This window comes from Trachypithecus francoisi, unplaced genomic scaffold, assembly GCF_009764315.1.
Source record: "Trachypithecus francoisi isolate TF-2019V2 unplaced genomic scaffold, Tfra_2.0 Lachesis_group8, whole genome shotgun sequence".
Lineage (NCBI taxonomy): Eukaryota > Metazoa > Chordata > Mammalia > Primates > Cercopithecidae > Trachypithecus > Trachypithecus francoisi.
The window spans coordinates 25940397-25961757 of record NW_022681473.1 but is presented as its reverse complement, the minus strand read 5'-3'; positions in this window follow the sequence as shown (position 1 = coordinate 25961757).

The window sequence follows — 21361 nt, the reverse complement described above, 5'->3', positions numbered from 1 at the left end:
ATGTGTCTTAGACAGTTCAGGAAGCTATAATAGAATACCATAGACTGGGTAGCTTAAAGAACAATCAATTTCTTACAGTTCTCGAGGCTAGAAATTCCAAAATCAAGATGCAGGTATCTGATGAGGGCACTGTTTCTGGTTAATAGACAGCAGTCTTCAGGCCGAAAAAAAGCTAGAGAGCATAATGGGATCTCATACAAGATCACTAATCTCTTTCATCAGGGTTCCACCTCAAGACTTAATTACATGCATAATTTATTACATTTCATTTCATTATTCTTCACAGATACTGCATTTTTTTGTTTGTTGGTTTTTCACATATGGAAGGTTCGTGACAAGCATATCTTGAGCAAGCGTATTGGTGCCATTTTTCCAACAGCATGTGGTCACTCATTTTCTTGTGTAACATTTTAGAAATCTGTGCAATATTTCAAGCTTTTCTTATTATAATTACATCTGTTACGGTGATATGTGATGAAAAGTCTTTGCTATTATTATTGTAATTATTTTGAGGCACCATGAATTATGTTCATATCCAACAGTGAACTTAATTGATAAATATTGTGTGTGTTCTGACTGCTCCATCAACCAGCCATTCCCTGTCTCTCTATCTCTCCTTGGACTTCCCTATTTCCTGAGTCACAGTAATTTGGAAATTAGGCCAATTGATAACTGCACAATGGCCTCTAAGTGTCTAAGTTAAAGGAAGAGTCACAAATCTCTCATTTTAAATTAAAAGCTAGAAGTGATTGAAAGGCACTTCGAAAGCCATGACAGACCAAAATCTAAGCCTCTTGTGCCACATAGTTAGCCACGTTGGGAATGCAAAGGAAAATCTCCTGAAGGAAATTAAAAGTGCTTCTCCAGTGAACACACAAATGATAATAAAATGAAATAGCTTTATTGCTTATATTAAAAAAAGCCTTACCGGTCTGGATAGATCATCAAATTAGCTGCAGCATTCCCTTAGGCCAAACCCTAATCCAGAGCAAGGCTCTTACTTTTTCCCATTTTTTGAAGGGTGAGAGAGGTGAGCAGCTGCAGAAGAAAAGTTTGAAGCTAGAAGAGGCTAGCTCGTGAGTTTGAAGGAAAGAATCTGCAGCCATACCATAAAGGTCCAAGTTGGATCAAATGAGTGCTGATGTGAAAGCTGGATCAAGTTATCCAGAAGATCTAGTTGAGACAAATGATGAATGTGTCTACACTATATAATAGATTTGCAATGTAGATGAAACAGCCTTATATTTGATGATGCCATCTAGTACTTCCATAGCTGGAAAGACCTCAATGCCTGGCTTCAAAAATTCAAAGGACAGGGTGACTTTCTTGTCAGGGGTCAATGCAGTCAGTGATTTTAAATGGAAGCCAATGTTCATTTACCATTCCAAATACCCTAAGGGCCTTAAAGATTATGCTAAATATACTGTCTGTACCCTGTAAATGGAACAACAAAGCCTGGATGACGGAACAGCATGGTTTACTGAATGTTTTAAGCTCACTTTTGACACTTACTTTTGAGAAAAAAAAAAATTCTTTAAAAATATTACCATTCATTGAAAATGCACCTGGTCACCCAAAAGCTCGGATGGAGAAGCATATGGAGATTAATGTTGTTTCCATGCCCGCTAACACAACATTCATTCTTAAATCCATGGACCAAAGAGTCATTTCAACTTTCATATTTTATTATTTAAGAAATATATTTTATAAGGCTCTAGCTGCCATAGGTAGTGATTCCTCTAACAGATATTGGCAAAGTAAATTGAACACCTTCTGATAAGGACGTACCATTTTGGAAGCCATTAGGAATATTCATGATTCATGGAAGGAGGTGAAAATATCAAAATACATGCTATGGAGACATTTTTGTGTGTGTGAAAGGAGGAGCCAACTGATGTGAAAAATGTCATTGTCACATTGACAAGAAATTGTCACAGCTACTCCACCCTTCAGCAACCACCACCCCGATCAGTTGGGAGCCATCAACTCTGAGTCAGGACCCTTCATCAGTGACAAGATTAGCACTCACTGAAGGCTCAGATGATTGTAGGAAATTTTTAACAATAAAGTATTCTTAATTAAGGTGTGTACAATTGTGGACATTATCCTAGTACACACTTAATAGGCTACGGTATACTGTAAACATAAATTTTATATGCATTGGGCAACCGAAAATTTTGTGTGACTTGCTATATTGTGATGTCTACTTTTTTGTGGTTGTCTGGAACTGAACCCATAATGTCTCTGAGGTATGCCTATATATACCAAGGGCTTTAACTCCTAATATCAATACATTAAGAGGTTAGGATTTCAACATTTAAATTTGTGAAGTCACAAACATTCAGTCCACAGCATGTCTTTTATTGACTTAAAAAATTGACTTATCTAAAAGTCTTTGAACATTAAAAACAAAATGGAAACAAAACATTAATATTTTAGTAACCAAACATTATGTATCTAACTGATACATATTTAAATATTAAAAAATAGCATCAAAAAGGAGAATCCAGAGTTTAGAGTTTCAACTTTAATTTTTATTCTTCTGTTATGTTCAGTTATGTGTACTTTGCATCTGGCTAGAATCTCATCACCCACAGGTCTATGCTGCTACATTTGCAGAGATCTAAGTAAGTTATATAAGAATATGTAGTACTGTTTTCAATGTGTCAATTTTATTTTTTGCAAGGTCACAAAGAAGAAAAATTTTTAAAAAGGCATAATATAAAGCCAGTATATTCTCTGTAATCTTTTTTTAATATTATATAGTTATTTAATTTTTGTCTACAAAATGATAAAAATAGAAAACTGCAATTTCAGAAAAAAGTGACAAGTATCTTGATTGATAATATCAGACATATTTTATTAATACAAATTAATTGTACATATTTATGGGGTACATGTGAAATTTTGATGCATTAATATAATGTGTAGTGATCCAATCAGGGTATATAAAATAAGAACATAAACTAGAATTGCATAATCTATGTATAAACTAACTATAATATCACCACCCTTATAATTTTGTCTAGTTACTAGAGCATTATGAATACAATTTCAGCTATCCATGTTTCTATCCCCTATTCTATCACCTGTGTTTCCCACACAGCTTATTACCTTCTTGAATTCTATTGTTAACACTTCCTTTTTTAAAAAAAAAATTATATGAATTTACATAAGATATTATATTTCCTTGCTTTTCATATATATACGGCATTATATTATAGGTTGCATTCTGTGACGTTTTCTTTAACGGCATCTGTATAAGATCATTATTATTATTTCTAGCTTTACTTCATTTGTTTTCATGGTTGTGTAATAATCAAAGGAGTTTCTATAATTTACTTTTCAGTTTTGCTTTATGGTGTTGAGGTTTGCTGTTAAATTTATTTGCTTTACTAAACAGCGTTGCTAAGAACTTTTCAGGAATGTTTCTTGGTGCTTACTTGCAAGAATTCGTCTAAGATGTATAATAAGAGAAAATGCTGGGTTATAGGGTATTGTAGTGCTAGAGCATGTGAAATTGTTTTCGAAAGTGTTCTAATTTATCTATTACTGGCATTACATGAGTATTACCTTCAATTTACAATATCTTCCTGAACAGGAGTTACTACATTTTCTAACTTTTGCTTTTCATGTTAGTATAAAATACTGCTTATCATGTTCTTCATTTGCATATTCTTATAACCAGTGAGGAAGATAAAGTTTTCACTAATAGATTACCTATTTGTGCTTCCTTTTAAATAAAATTCCCATGCATGTCTTTTTTCTGTTTTTCTATGAGGTGCTTTTTCTTTCCTTGGTTACATTTGTAGTTGTTCTATATTTGCTGCATGTAGTTTAGTTATATAAAGTTACAAATATCTTTTCCTATACTTTAAACTATTTTTTAATTTTATTCATGTTGGATCGTGATGACACCAAGATCTTAACATTAATGTATTTACATTTTCTAATCTTTTTATTTGTAATTAGCTTTTATTGTGTATTATTAAAGAAATAAATTGGTTACAAAAGTTTATGAGATTATAAAAGTATACTTCTGTAATTTCTTCTAAAAGATAAAATTATTGCTTTTACATTTAAGTCTTTAATGTATCTTCAAATTTTTCACAAAGCTGTCACTTATGGGCCCACGATTCTATTTTCCTCACAGAAATAAATAGTTATCCCACCTTCATTTACTGAACATTTCCTCCTTGATCCAGTAATGTGCAATGCACCTGTATTAAATAGCAGGCTTCCATATATGACTGTATATCTATCTGGGCATGTGTGTCTTCACCAATACTACACTCAATATTTGTGTCTTATTAAAAGGTGAAGTACCTCTAATTTTTTTAAGAACTGATTGTCTTGGCTGCTTTTCTTTAATTAGATTTTTTATTGAAGAATAGCAAATAAATAAAAATGCATCAAATGGCTATATATAACTACCAAATATAAATGTCATAATATGGCATCATAAATATCACAAAGGGGACATAATCATCTAACTGTCATGGATATAAAGAAATAGAACATAATCAGTACTGGAAAAATCTTCTGGTATTTTTTCCACATTTTTATGCCCACAATATTCCACAAAGGCAACCATCATCTTTGCTTCTAATAACATAAATTAATTTTGCTTGATGTTGAAATCCAAGTTCATTAAATAATATGATGTTTGTTATGGCACGACTTCATTCTTCAAAATAATGCTTGCAGATTTATCCATATTGTTGGTGTGTAGCAGCAGGATATTCCTGAAATACATAGCTGTATTCATTGAAAACCTTTAGCTGTGTATTTATCCATTCTATTGTTTAGACATTTAGCCTACTTTGAATTGAGGCTATTGCATATAACATTGCCATGGGCATGCATTTTTGTTAGGCATATGCTTATGGCTTTGGTAGTATATTGCACCTGTTAGGTTTTTTTTTTTTTTTTAAAGTGACAGACTGTTCACTGAAAATGCTCTCATTTTTTGATCAGCCTGAGGGCATCATTTTGCCTTGATTTTTTAAAAATATTTTGAACTTTTAATTCATATTTATTTAAAAAACTAACATTCAGGTGAAGAATCAGTTATGTTTTTTATTTAAAAAGTAATAAATAGAAAATCTGTGGTTTTAAACTTTGGCTGATGAATATTATATATTTTTTATTATACGTTAAGTGCTAAGATACAAATTAAAATATAAAATATATACATATACATTTACTTTTTAAATTATACTTTAAGTTCAGGGGTACATGTGCAGAACGTGCAGTTTTGTTACATAGGTACATGCGTGCCATGGTGGTTTGCTGCATGCATCAACCCGTCATCTACATTAGGTATTTCTCCTAATGTTGTCCCTCCCCTAGCACCACATATATTCCCCTCCCTATGTCCACGTGTTCTCATTGTTCAACTCTCACTTATAAGTGAGAACATGAGGTGTTTGGTTTTCGGTTCTTGTGTTAGTCTGCTGACAATGATGGTTTCCAGCTTCATCCATGTCCCTGCAAAGGAAATGAACTCATCCTTTTTTTAATGGCTGTGTAGTATTCCATGGTGTATATGTGCCACATTTTCTTTATCCAGTCTATTATTGATAGACATTTAGGTTGGCTCCAAGTCTTTGCTATTGTGAATAGTGCTGCAATAAACATATGTGTGCACGTGTCTTTATAGTAGAATGATTCATAATTTCTTGGGTACATACCCAATAGTGGGATTGCTGGATCAAATGATATTTCTAGTTCTAGATCCTTGAGGAATTGCCACACTGTCTTCCACAATGGTTGAACTAATTTACACTCCCAACAGTGTAAAAGTGTTCCTATTTCTCCACATCCTTTCCAGCATCTGCTGTTTCCTTTTATTTTTATTTTTTTTGAGACAGAGTCTTGCTCTGTCTCCCAGGCTGGAGTGCAGTGGCACAATCTCGGCTCACTGCAAGCTTCGCCTACTGGGTTCATGCCATTCTCCTGCCTCAGCCTCCCGAGTATTTGGGTCTACAGGCGACCACCATCACACCCAACTAATTTTTTTGTATTTTTAGTAGAGATGGGGTTTCTCCATGTTAGTTAGGATGGTCTCGATCTCCTCACCTCGTGATCCGCCCACCTCAGCCTCCCAAAGTGCTGGGATTACAACAGGCCTGAGTCACCACGCTTGGCCCTGTTTCCTAACTTTTTAATAATCGCCATTCTAACTGGCATGAGATGGTGTCTCATTGTGGTTTTGATTTGCACTTCTCTAATGACCAGTGATGATGAGCTTTTATTCATATGTTTGTTGGCTGTATAAATGTCTTCTTTTGAAAAGCATCAGTTCATATACTTCACCTACTTTTTGATGTTTTTTTTTTTCTTTTTTTCTTGGAAATTTGTTCAAGTTCCTTATAGATTGTGGATATTAGCCCTTTGTCATATGGACGGATTGCAAAAATTTATTCCCATTGTGTAGGTTGCCTGCTCACTCTGATGATAGTTTCTTTTGCTGTGCAGAAGCTCTTTAGTTTAATTAGATTCAATCTGTAAATTTTGGCTTTTGTTGCAACTGCTTTTGGTGTCTATGACTAAAACACTAAATGTCCGAATGGTATTGGATAGGTTTTCTTCTAGGGTTTTTATGTTTTTAGGTCTTACATTGAAATCTTTAATCTACCTTGAGTTAATTTTTGTATAAGCTGTAAGGAAAGGGTCCAGTTTCAGTTTTCTGCATATGGCTTGCCTGCTTTCCCAACATTATTTATTAAATAAGGAATCATTTCCCCATTGCTTGTTTTTATCAGGTTTGTCAAAGATCAGAGGGTTGTAGATGTGTGGTATTATTCTGAGGCCTCTGTTCCGTTCCATTGATCTATGTATCTGTTTTGGTACCAGTACCATGCTGTTGGTTACTGTAGCCTTGTAGTATAGTTTAAAATCAGGTAACGTGATGTCTCCAGTTTTGTTCTTTTTGCTTAGGATTGTCTTGGCTATGTGGGCTCTTTTTAGGTTCCATATAAAATTTAAAGTAGTTTTTTCTAATTCTGTGAGGAAAGTCAATGGTAGCTTGATGGAAATAGTATTGAATCTATAAACTACTTTGGGCACTATGGCCATTTTCATGATATTGATTCTTCCTATCCATGAGCATGAATTTTTAAAATTATTATTATTTATTTGTGTCCTCTCATTTCCTTGAACAGTGATTTGTAGTTCTCCTTGAAGAGGTCTTTCACATTTCTCGTATGTTGTATTCCTAGGTATTTTATTTTCTTTGTAGCAATTGTGAATGGGAGTGTACACATGATTTGGCTCTCCGTTTGTCTATTATAGGTGTACAGGAATGCTTGTGATTTTTGCACATTAATTTTGTATCCTGAGACTTTGCTGAAGTTGCTTATCAATCAGCCTAAGGAGGTTGTGGACTGAGATGATGGGGTTTTCTAAATATACAATCATGTCATCTGAAAACAGAGATACTGCGACTTCTTCTATTCCTATTTGAATATCATTTGTTGAGGATTTTCACATCGATATTCATCAGGGATATGGGTCTGAAATCTTCTTTTGTTGTTGTTGTGTCTCTGTCAGGTTTGGGTATCAGGATGATGCTGGCCTCATAAAACGAGTTAGGTATGAGTCTCTCTTTTCCTATTGTTTGGAAACATTTCACAAGGAATGGTACCAGATCTTTTTGTACCTCTGGTAGAATTCAGCTGTGAATCCATCTAGTCCTGGCCTTTTTTTGGTTGGCAGGCTATTAATTACTGCTTCGATTTCAGAGTTTGTTATTGGTCTATTCAGGGATTAGAATTCTTCCTGGTTTAGTCTTGGGAGCGTGTATGTTTCCAGGAATTTATCATTTCTTCCAAATTTTGTAGTTTATTTGCATAGAGGTGTTTACAGTATTCTCTGATGGCAGTCTGTATTTCTGTGGGATCAGTGGTGATCTCCTCTTTACATTTTTTATTGGGTCTATTTGATTCTTCTCTATTTTCTTCTGTATTGATCTAGCTAGCAGTCTATCTAATTTGTTACTCTTTTCAAAAAACCAGCTCCCAGATTCATTGACTTTTGCAGAGTTTTTTGTGTTTCTATCTCCTTAAGTTCTGCTCTGATTTTAGTTATTTCTTGTCTACTGCTACCTTTTGAATTTGTTTGCTCTTGCTTCTCTGTTTCTTTTAGTTGTGATGTTAGGGTGCCGATTTTATATCATTCCCACTTTCTCCTGTGGGCATTTAGTGCTATAAATTTCCCTCTTAACACTGCTTTAGCTGTGTCCCAGAGATTCTGGTACATTGTGTCTGTTCTCATTAGTTTCAAAGAATTTATTTATTTCTGCCTTAATGTCGTTATTTACCCAGTAGTCATTCAGGAGGAGGTGGTTCAGTTTCCTTATAGTTGTGTGATTTTGAGTGAGTTTCTTAATCCTGAGTTCCAATTTGATTGCACTATGGGGTCTGAGAGAGTATTTGTTATGATTTCCCTTCTTATGTGTCTGCTGAAGAGTCCTTTACTTCCAATTATGTGGTCGACTTTAGAACAAGTGCAATGTGGTGCTGAGAAGAATGCATATTCTGTTGATTTGGGGTGGAGAGTTCTGTAGATGTCTACTAGTTCCGCTTGGTTCATAGCTAAGTTCAAATTTTGAATATCCTTGTTAATTTTCTGTCTCATTGACCTGTCTAATATTGACAATGGGGTGTTAAACTCTCTCACTATTATTGTGTGGGAGGCTAAGTCTCTTTGTAGGTCTCTAACAACTTGCTACATGAATCTGGGTGCTCCTGTATTGGGTGCATGTATATTTAGGATAGTTAGCTCTTCTTGTTGCATTGATCCCTTTGCCATTATGTAATGTCCTTCTTTGTCTTGTTTGATCTTGGTTTGAAGTCTGTTTTATCAGAGACTAGGATTGCAACCGGTGCTTTTTTTTTTTTTTTTTTTTTTTCGCTTTCCATTTGCTTGGTAAATCTTCCTCCATCCCTTTATTTTGAGTCTATGTGTGTCGTTGCATGTGAGATGGGTCTCCTGAATATGGCACATTGATGGGTCTTAACTCTTTATCCAACTTGCCAGTTTGTGCCTTTAAATTGGGGCATTTAGCCCATTTATATTTAAGGTTAATATTGCTATGCGTGAATTTGATCCTGTCATTATGATTCTAACTGGTTATTTTGCTCATTCATTGATACTGTTTCTTCATAGTGTCGATGGCCTTTATGATTTGTTGTGTTTCTTCAGTGGCTGGTACCATTATTTTGTTTCCATATTTAGTGCTTCCTTCAGGAGTTCTTGTAAGGCAGGCCTGGTGGTGACAAAATCCCTCAGCATTTGCTTGTCTGCAAAGGATTTTATTTCTCCTTCACATATGAAGCTTAGTTTGGCTGGATAGGAAATACTGGATTGAAAATTCTTTACTTTAAGAATGTTGAATATTGGTCCCCCCCTCTTCTGGCTTGTGGGGTTTCTGCAGATAGACACGCTGTTAGTCTGCTGGGCTGCCCTTTGTGGGTAACCTGACCTTTCTCTCTGGGTGCCCTTAACCTTTTTTCTTTCATTTCAACCTTGGTGAATCTGATGATTATGTGTCTTGGGGTTGCTCTTCTCACGGAATATCTTTGTGGCATTCTCTGTATTTCCTGAATGTGAATGTTGGCATGTCTTGCTAGGTTGGGGAAGTTCTGCTGGATAATACACTGAAGTGTGTCTTCCAACTGGGTTCCATTCTCTCCATCACTTTCAGGTACACCAATCAAATGTAGGTTTGGTCTTTTCACAGAGTCCCATATTTCTTGGAGGCTTTGTTCATTTCTTTTCATTATTTTTTTCTCTAATCTTGTCTTCTTGCTTTATTTCATTAAGTTGGTCTTCAATCTCTGAAATCCTTTCTTCCGCTTAATCAATTTGGCTAGTGATAGTTGTGTATGCTTCACGAAGTTCTCACACTGTGTTTTTCAGCTCCATCAGGTCATTTATGTTCTTCTCTAAAGTGGTTATTTTAGTTAGCAATTCCTCTAACTTTTTACCAAATTTCTTAGCTTCCCTGCGTTGGGTTAGAACATACTCCTTTAGCTCGGAGGAGTTTGTTATTACTCACCTTCTGAAGCCTATTCCTGTCAATTCATCAAACTCATTCTCCATCCAGTTTTGTTCTTTTGCTGGTGAAGAGTTGTGATCTTTTGGAGGAGAAGAGGCATTCTGTTTTTTGGAATTTTCTGCATTTTGGACTGTTCTTTCCTCATCTTAGCGGATTTATCTACCTTTAGTCTTTGACGTTGGTGACCTTCAGATGGAGTTTTTGCGTGGTCTTCCTTTTTGTTGATGCTACTGCTTTCTGTTTGTTAGTTTTCTCTCTAACAGTCAGGCCTCTCTTCTGCAAGTCTGCTGGAGTTTGCTGGGGGTCCACTCCAGACACTATTTGCCTGGGTATCACCAGCAGAGGGTGGAGAACAGCAGAGATTGCTGCCTGTTACTTCCTCTGGAAGCTTCGTCCCAGAGGGGCTCCCATCAGATGCCAGTCAGTGCTCTCCTGTATGAGGTGTATGTCAACCTCTGCTGGGAGGTTTCTCCCCATCTGAAGGCATGGGGTCTGGGACCTACTTGAGGAGGCAGTCTATCCCTCATCAGAGCTCCAGCACTGTGCTGGGAGATTTGCTGCTGTCTTCAGAGCTGGCAGGCAGGAATATTTAAGTCTGTTGAAGCTGCACCCACAGCTACCCCTTCCCCCAGGTGCTCTGTCCCAGGGAGATGGGAGTTTTATCTGTAAGCCCCAGACAGGGACTGCTTCCTTTCTTTCAGAGGTGCCCTCCCCAGAGAGGAGGAATCTAGAGAGGCAGTCTGCCCGCAGAGGCTTTCCAGTGTCTGAACTTCCCTGCAGCTTTGTGTACACTGTGAGGGAAAAACCGCCTACCCAAGCCTCAGTAATGGTGGATGCCCCTCCTCCCCACCAAGCTCAAGTGTCCCAGGTTGACTTCAGACTGTTATGCTGGCAGTGAGAATTTCAAGCCAATGAATTCTTGAAAAGCCTTAGCTTTCTGGGCTCCATGTGGGTGGGATCTTCTGAGGTAGACCACTTGGCTCCTTGGCTTCAGCCCACTATCCAGGGGAGTCAGTGGTTCTGTCTCGCTGGTGTTCCAGATGCTACTGGGGTACAAAAAAAACTGCTGCAGCTAGCTTGGTGTCTGCTCAAATGGCTGCCCAGTTTTGTGCTTGAAACCCAGGGCCCTGGTGGCATAGGCACCCAAGGCAATCTCCTGGTCTGTGGGTTGTGAAGACTACGCGAAAAGTGTAGTATCTGGGCGAGAATACACCATCTCTTATGGCAGGGTCCCTCATGGCTTCCTATGGCTAGGGGAGGGAGTTCCCTGACCCCTTTTGCTTCCTGGGTGAGGCGACACCCCACCCTGCTTCTTCTCGATCTCTGTGGGTTGCATCCACTGTCTAACCAGTCTCAATGAGATGAACTGGGTACCTCAGTTGGAAACGCAGAAATCACCCACCTTCTGCATTGGTCTCGTTGGGAACTGCAGACTAGAGCTGTTCCTATTTGGCCATCTTGTCCGGGAATCCCCCCCTTGAATTTTGAAGGATATTTTATTACATATAGAGATCTGAGTTGAGTTATTTTCTTTCAGACTTTTAAAGATTATATTTCCTTGTACAGTGGTTTCCATTATTTTATTACTGCAAGTTGTACTGTTAATCCATAAAAGTAATTTGCCTTTATTTTCTTGCTACTTTTAATAAGTAATTTTTATCTTTGATTTTCAGCAGATTTCCTAAGATGAGCCTAGGTAAGGTTTTCTTTGTATTTATTCTGTTAGGTAATCATAGAGGTTTTAAATCTCTGGCATGATATTTTATCAGCATTGAAAAATTCTTTGTTATTTTATCTTCAAATACGCCTTCATTTCCTTTCTTATCTTTTTCTTGGATCTAGCTGCATTTACCTTCATAATTTCTTCAGATTCCAAGTGTCTCTTACTTTCTTTTTGTATTTTTCTTTTTCTTTCTTTCTTTTTTAGACAGAGTCTGTCTCTGTCACCAAAGGTAGAATGTAGTGGAAAATTATGGTTCACTGTAAACTTGAACTCCTGGCCTCAAGTGAATCCTCCAGCTCAGTCTCCTGAGTAGCAAGAATTACAGAAGTACAATCACATTCAGCTATTTTTGACATTTTTGTAAAGACGGGGGTCTCCCTATGTTGCCTAGACTAGTCTCAAACTCCTGGCCTCCAGTAATCCCCCCAGCCTCTGCCTCCTAAGTCATTGGGATTGCAGATGTGAACTATGCCTGACCCACTTTTTTCTATATTTATTTTAACATCCTGCCCATATGACATTTCTCTTTGAGATTAAAATTCAACATTATCTAGGCCTGATAAGTATTTTTTGCAGAAACACTCAAAACAGTTTTTTGCAGAAACACTCAATCTCATCAGCAAATTTACATTGTCATGACAGAGGATCTCCTACTTTGCCTTAAGGTTGAAAAATAATAATGCCTGCTATTTAGCTAATTAAGATACAGTCTGAAGGTTTTATATTTCTATATAGTAAGTTTCAGTTTAATAGTATTCTGTTTTTAATAAATATTTTTCTATAACTTTAACATTAAGTTACCTAAAAGTTCAAGATTAAAATGTTAATTTAAGGGAAGTAGTATTTTAGTAACTTTTTCAATTACATTAGGCCACTTTTACATATGGTTGCTAAAAAATTGTTCTTCAAAGAAAACTTATTGTAATTAGAATTTTCTAATGCTTCTGCTAAAAAAAAAGAAGTGCTTCTTTGTAATTTTGACAAATACTCTATCAATTTTACAATTTTTATATACTAAGCATGAAGATAAAAAATGAGAAATGTAGCTAGAGAAAATATATATTTATTTATATTAAATATTTTATATTAAATGTTTATTAAACAATAATATCTGCTGAGTTATTTACCTTCTGTTTACTTACTCATTGTATATTAGTCAGGGTTCTCTAGAAGGACAGAACAAACAGGATAGAAGTGTATATAAATGAAACATTACTCTTTTTAAACTAAAAATAAAAAAGACTCCTTTTTATTAAGGAGTATTGGCACAGACGATATCAAGGTGAAGTCCCACAATCGGCCACCTACAAGCTAAGGAGCAAGGAAGCCAGTTGGAGCTCCAAACCCACTAAAGTAGGGAAGCCAACAGTGCAACCTTCAGTCTGTAATGGAATGTCTAAGAGTTCAAAAGCTGAAGAACTTGAAGTCCCATGTTCGATGGCAGGAAGCATCCAGCATGGAAGAAAGATGTAGGCTGGGAGGCTATGCCAGTCTAGTCTTTTCAAGTTTTTTGTTTGTTTGTTTGTTTGGTTTTTGCCTGCTTTTATATTCTGGCCAGCCATGCTGGCAGCTGATTAGATGGTGCCCACACAGATTAAGGGTGGGTCTGTTTTTCCCTGCCCACTGACTCAAAGGTTAATCTCCTTTTGCAACACCCTCACAGACACACCCAGGAATAATACTTTGCATCCTAAAATCCAATCAAGTTGACACTACATATTCACCATCACACTCATGATTAACATAAAACTACTTGTTCAATACAGGTAACACTTTATGTCTCTTAGGTAGAGATTGGCTGAGGTGAGAGAAAGGCTATTCTTAGTTTTTGGTAACGGATTATGACTAGATGATAAGCACTTGATTGTGATACTAAATCAATTAGGAATCATAGAGTAAATAGAGCTGGACATAGAGTCTTGAGTTGGTTTTAAGTAAAACCAACTAAGAGAATGCCACAAAGATATTCCATGAGAAGAGTAACCCCAAGACACATAATCATCGGATTCACATATGTATACATGGTTTTAAGTTGTTTTTAAGTTGGTTTTAAGAAAAAATTATTTGCCATTTATATTTTGTCTTCTTTGTTAACCCAACAACTTTATCATTGCAAGAGATAGAAACCCAAAACAAATTATCTCAAGAAAAAAAACATAATTGTTAACATATTTATTTGGAAAGAACTGTGAAAGCAAGGGACTTCAGCAACTAAAACTTTGACTCCATCCTAAACAACTTTCTTTCAGTACAGAGAGATAGAGTGTAATTGTTCTTCTTCAGTTATGTAGCTGGAGTTAGACTCACGAGGATTACTTGCATGGAAGAGATAAATAACTACTAATTTGTACAGGCAAATATCCTACAACCTAACAGTCAGTTTACGCTCCCACACGCATATCATAGACTGGAGAAATCTTGCAGCATAATTAGAAGCAAATAAAATTGAATACCAACCAAATATTCATAATTATTAGAATGGGTGTTTAAATTATGTTGTATCCATATGACACAGTATGCAGTTTTCAATCAATATTTTAAAATTTTTATCTTTTTCCCATTTCACTCTATCTCCAGAAATTTAGACTGCTTAATGTTGCTTAATCCCACAAGTCATCGAAGCTCTGTTAAATACTTTTCAATAATTTTTCTCTCTGCTCTTCAGGTTGTATACTTCCCATTGATCTGTCTTCAAGTTGACAAACGCTTATGTCTGTGGTCTTCAATCTCCTATTAAAGTCATTCAGAAAAGTGTTTATTTTGGATATTTTATCTTTTAATTCTAAAAAACTGTATTATCTTTCAGATTTTTTTATTTCTCTGTAGAATTCCTCATCTATTCACATACTATGAACTTATTTTCTCTTATATCATTGAGCATATTTTAATAGCTAATTAAAATGCATTTTCTGTAAAATCTAATGTTGTTTCCTATATTCTGAGGTTGGTTCTGTTGGCTGCTATTTTTGGAATACAGAGTCATATTTTTTTCTTTGCTTTTTCCTCTCTCCCTCCCTCCTTCCCTCCCTCCCTCCCTCCCTCCCTCCCTTCCTTCCTTCTTCCTTCCTTTCCTTCCTTCCTTCGTTCTTCCTTCTTTCCCTCCCTCCTTCTGCCTCTTTCCTTTCTCTCTCTTTTTCTTTCTTTCATTTGTCTTTTGCATATATAGAAAATATTTTTAATCTTTATTTACATCCAATTCACATACCATAAAATTCACCTATGTAAAGTGTAGAATTAAATGGTGTTTAGTATATTCACAGACATGTACACCATCAACACAGTCAAACTGAGAATGTTTTTATCAGCTCAGAAGAAACTCCATAGGCCTTAACTATCACACTTTTAATCCTCTGTGCTTCCCCAGCCCTAAGCAACCACTAATCTAATTTCATTTCTATAAATTTTCTATTCTGGACATTTTATATAAATAGAATTGTACAATATGTGATTTTTGTGACTGTTTTCTTCACATTTATTCCTTTTTATGTTATATAATATTCCATTGTATGAAGCTGTCATATTTTGTTTATTCATTCACCCGTTTATGGGCATTTGAGTTGTTTAGTTTTAATTGCATTTTATTTTCTTTCCTAATATTTATTAAGTTTATTGTTTTATGCCTTTTTGATAATTTCACTTTCTGAAGACTTTGAGGGTGTCACACTACACTTGCTTATTTATTCTGGCTCTCAGTTTCAGTGCATTATTTCCTTTTTGCTTTCTTGGTGATTTTAGCCCTATGTCTTGGAATCCTTTTAGGTCTGGTTTAAAATTGTATTCCACAATAAAATTATTTTATTGATTTTATTTTTCTCTTCCAGTTTCCTGGTGGCATTATTGATCACAGCCTATGTTAAAGTAAGTTTTCAGGTTAAGATTTTTTGCAAAAATAAAATTAAAAAATGATGAAAAGTGAATTAAGAGAGAATCCCTGTAAGCCAGAGAACATCGAGTCATCTCAAGTTGGTGGATAATAAACGACAAAAGTACAGAAAATTATGAGAAAAATGTTTTGTGGTCAGCTCAATAATTCACTTAAAAATATATTTTACACTTTGGGAGGCCAAGATGGGTGGATCACGAGGTCAGGAGATTGAGACCATCCTGGCTAACATGGTGAAATCCCGTCTCTACTAAAAGCACAAAAAATTAGCTGGGAGTGGTGGCAGGCACCTGTAGTCCCAGCTACTCGGGAGGCTGAGGCAGGAGAACAACGTGAACCTGGGAGGCGGAGCCTGCAGCGAGCCGAGATGGCGCCACTGCACTCCAGCCTGGGTGACAAAGCAAGACTCCTGTCTTTTTATATATATACATATAATATATATAATATATATTATATATATAATGTATATATATTTTTTAAATATATCATCTGGATTTTCAAAATAATACGTGCAGCACACCAACATGGCACATGTATACATATATTAACAAACCTGCACGTTGTGCACATGTACCCTAGAACTTAAAGTACAATTAAAAAAAGAATTTTTACCAAAAGAAAAAATAAATAAAATACAGAATAAAACAAAAAAAATACTATATCTGAAAGGTATAAAAGTTTTCTCTCCACTATACTGTAGAATATGTGGTCATAATAAATAGTTTAAATTTAGAAAATCTTTCATTTTAAATCTTTTCAGTTTAAAAACTTACATATTTAGAAACAATAGTAAGTATAATAAAGAGACTTCTAATGAAGTATTTTAGACATATGTTCTAATTAGCTTATGGTTAATTGGCTAATTAGTTATCATAAATTTTATATTTGTAAAATGAAAGCACATATCTGAATGTATTAACCCCAAACTTGGTTTTCATCTATTTAAGATGATATACATTTGTTAACTAATAACCCATACTTTCTTTTTACTTTCTTTCTCATATTTTTCTTATATTCTTTCTGGTAACTATCATTCTGTTATTGCTATTACTGAAATTGGGAATAAACCAAGGTCAAAAATTTCAATTATTTGGACATATCAGATATATGATAGTTTTCTAATATAAAGTAATGACAAAATATATGTTAGCTCAAACAGTAATTACAGTTTGGCATAAAAGTTAAAAAGATGTCCTTTATTAATGAACGTGTTACTGCTTATCTCTTCTGGATTTGGGAGCATCCACATTTTCTGTTTAATATATTGGTAAATAGGAAAAAAATGAAAAGGTAAGTTGGGCATATGTAGAAACTAATTTGAAAAGGTTAGATTTTTCATTGATGAAACTGCTCAGATTTTTTTGTTTTTGCTTTTACTGTCAAATTATGTTTCAAATGATAATTAGAAAAGTATAATTTTTATAGGTTGTATTTGTATATGAATAAGCTTTCTAAGCATAACAAAAATATAGAAAATAAAATTCTGATAAAAATTGGCACATGTAATTAATTGATTGCCTAACTCTGTAAGTTGAGAATGTTACATTTAATTTCAATGGGAATTTAAACCTAATTTTTAAATATTAACATAACTATCACCATGAAAGCACGCATTTGAATACAAATAACTGAGTAGTATCAGAATTTGCCTAAGTACCTAACATGTTAGTAAAATAAAGGGAAATACTGTAACTTAAATGCCACAGTAATAATTTTTTAATCAAGTAGTCACATACTACCAGAAAGTAATAGTATGGCCCAGCTCCATTCTCAAGATAATTTGTAGGCTCCTCAGATATCAAAAGATTTTGAATAAGGTTAAAATAACAAAAATTGCTCTTTTGTTTTGTCAGCATGCACAAATCCCTGAGACGTTTTACATATAATTTCAGAAAGCAGAATAGTGAAGAAAGACAGGAAGCTTGTTATCCAGAACATTCATTTTGATCTGTTTTGTTTTGTTTTCTTTTTTTTTTTTTTTTTGAGACAGTCTCACTTTGGCACCCAGACTGGAGTGCAGTGGCCCCATCTCGATTCACTGCAACCTCCACCTCCCAAGTTCAAGTGATTCTCCTGCCTCAGCCTCCCGAGTAGCTGAGATTACAGGCACAGGCCACCATGCCCAGCTAATTTGTTATTATTAGTAGAGGTGGGGTTTTGCCATGTTGGTCAGGCTGGTCTCGAACTCCTGACCTCAGATAATCTGCTCACCTCGGCCTCCCAAAGTGCTGGATTAGACGTGTGAGCCACTGTGCCTGGCCTTTATCTAGTCTTATTAAGGAGACTCCTGTTCTCTGTTAATCAACAGTGAGTTGAACTGGACTAGGTGGCTACTAGAAGCTAAGAGTAGTCCAAGTTGCATCTGTAGGTAGTTAACTACAAATATAGAAAAAAGATGAGAAAAAATAAATAACTGTACTAAATTGATAATAAACAAAATCTGCCTCAAATATTAATTAAATTAAGTCGCTACTCAAACATTCATTGACAAGGTAGGTTTTAATTTTCATGTTTACTGATAATTGTGTGGTTTTGTATGTAGGGCACTAAGGAAAGTTTGCATTGATTCATTATGACTCTTTAAGGTAATTAATAGTCACAGTGAACTATTTAAAGATATTGTGCACTAAATAGTTCCTTACATAATATAGGCTATAAATATATGCTAAAAAATTAAAAATACAAAAGTTGAATTATTAATAACAAGACTGAACAAATGTACAAGTAATTAATGTACCAAGTTAATAAATAAGATTGAAGCGGCTTTTGCATATTATAGTTCTTGAAATTTTTGCAATTTTTATAACTCTGTGGCTGGAATTTATTAGTTATTTGTTCATAGTTAAATAAATTGAGACAGAGAATAAAGGAGATTTTACTTAAAGGTGTTTAATATTACTGTACCTCTTTTGAAGATGGAGTGATTTGGAAATAATGTGTAAAAGCCAAACCAGGGAATGTACTTGTATTGAAATACATCTTACAGTCAAGCCATAAGGTGAATTTTAGAGACATTTAGGCATTTCCAAAATACAGATTCAACTTGTTAAATTCCTGAACATACCAAATTACCAAAAAAAAAAAAAAAAAAGATTCATTCTGCTGATATCATCATCTCTGCTTCTCAAACTCAAGAGTAGAAAAATGTCAACCAGTGATACATCCTGAACATTTCTCATAAATCCTAGACATTTTTTCATGGCTTTAAAGTTAATCACTGACCTGGCCTAACCCTCTTAGTTACTGAACTCAAAGAGATTATGACTCAAGGCAGCCTTGCTCCATGCAGACGTCAAAAAAATAAAAGAAAAGAAAGCCACTGAAGAAAGCTGAACTTTAGTCACTTATCATCATCAGATTGAGGTCTAATCCTTTTCTTTGTCAGAGTCAATAGGAAGGTGTCTAAATTTGAACTCACTTTTAGAGTGATATATAGCAGAAGTGTTAAATACCATTAAAATATCTCTCAACAAAGTCATAGTACAACTAAAACTTTGGATCCAAAAAGAAAGTATTATTTTTTTTTTATCAAAGCCTACATTCAACTTTATGGAGGCAAATGGGTCATAAGTAGACTAAAATTGCCTGAGGTATTGGAAACTATTTTTCTCCAATAAAATAAAGGTATACATATATAATTATTTTTAACTAAATACATTGAAATTTAATGAAAATGAACGTTTCTTTATTATATATATAGAAAAATCTTAAATATTGTATTGAAAAAGCACCAGAAATAATATGAGAAACAGCTTTTGTAAAGAACAGAATTGACTTTTAAGACTTGATAGTTTGTGACAGTGATAAAAACATGATTTAATAATTTGGGGTCTTTATATATTAGGCACTGTGTAACATTATCTCATATGGTAGGAATTTTCCCATATGTTAGATAATAGTGCCATGCCCCATTTATAAATGAGTCAAATTAGACTCATACCTCAAAAATTGTTCAGGTTCTCAGAGTGTATGACAGAGATAAAGCTACGGCCAGGTCTTATCAAGGATCTGAGCTCTTGATTATGACACTAAAGTAAAATTCCTTACAGGCAAACAGCATATTCATTATTATTTGTTTCAATTCTATTAACTCTAAAAATTAATATGTGTAACCTTATTTTTTCCTAGAAATTATCAATATTTTGCAAACTAATCTTAAGAATTTATAAAACAATCAATATGAGAAAAACTATGAGTTTACAGGGGGAAAATCAACTAATTGACCAGAGACAAAGGGTACAAAAAGTACAGAATGCCAGGGCAAATTATTAGATGATATTTAAATAATTAACTTTACACTAATAAAACATATACCCAAAGAAATTTGTTACATATTTGCAGATTTGAAATACTAAAAATAAGTACCACTAATATTATGTTGCATTGTTGTTGTATTTGTCATTAATAAGTAATCCATGTTGTACTTACAAAGGTACACACTTCATAAGATTTTATATTAAAAACATAAATAGGGGGCCAGGCGCAGTGGCTGACACTTGTAATCCCAGCACTTTGGGAGGCCGAGGCGGGTGGATCACCTGAGGTCAGGAGTTCGAGACCAGCCTGACCAACATGGTGAAACCCCGTCCTTACTAAAAATACAAAAAATTAGCTGGGAGCAGTGGCACACACCTGTAATCCCAGCTACTCTGGAGGCTGAAGCAGGAGAACCACTTGAACCCGGGAGGTGGAGGTTGCAGTGAGCTGAGATCGCGCCATTGCACTCCAGCCTGGGTGACAGAGCGAGACTCTGTCTCAAAACAAAACAAAACAAACAAAAAAACATAAATAGAGATTAATGTTAATGAAGTTTGAGGTACCTTCTTCCTAAATAACCAGAAAATAAATTATAATTACATTTCCATATTAGATTTTGGAGATTTACGTACAAATTAACTGGTTTTTATTTTAATCTTCTAAAACATGTTATTCAAAATAATTGTATACTAAGAACAAAATTCAGAGAAGAAAATTCAAAAATAAAATTATAAATCAGCAAAGTAATATGAGAAAGACGATTAAAAAGTGAATGAAATACATATAGGACTCACATTCTATTGTCATGAAACTGATAATTCTTTTTATTTTCTTCAACTTTTAGGTTCAGAGGGTTCATGTGTAGGTTTGTTACATGGGTAAATTTTGTGTCACCGGGGTTTGGTGTATGAATGATCCTATCACCCAGATAGTGAGCATAGCTCCAAATAGTTTTTTAACTCTCTTGCCCTCCTATCCTTCTCCCAATGCCTCTTATTCTCATCTTTATGTTATTAAATACTCAGTGTTTAGAGCCCACTTATAAGTGAGAACATGCAGTATTTAGTTTTCTGATCCTGCATTAATTGGCTCCAACCATGTTGCTGGAAAGGACACAGCTTTGTTCTTTTCCATGACTGTGTAGTATTCCATGGTGTATATGTACCACGTGTTCTTTATCCAATCCACCACTGATGGGCATTTAAGTTGATTCCATATCTTCACCATTGTAAATAGTGCTGTGATTAACATATGAGTATATGTATGTCATTGGTAGAACAATTAATTTATCTCTGAGCATATACACAGTAATGGCATTGCAGGATCAAATGGCAATTCTGTTTTAAGTTCTTTGAGAGGTCTCCAAAACTGCTTTCCCCAGGTAATGAACTAATTTGCATTCTCACCATTGTATAAATGTTCCCTTATTTCCACA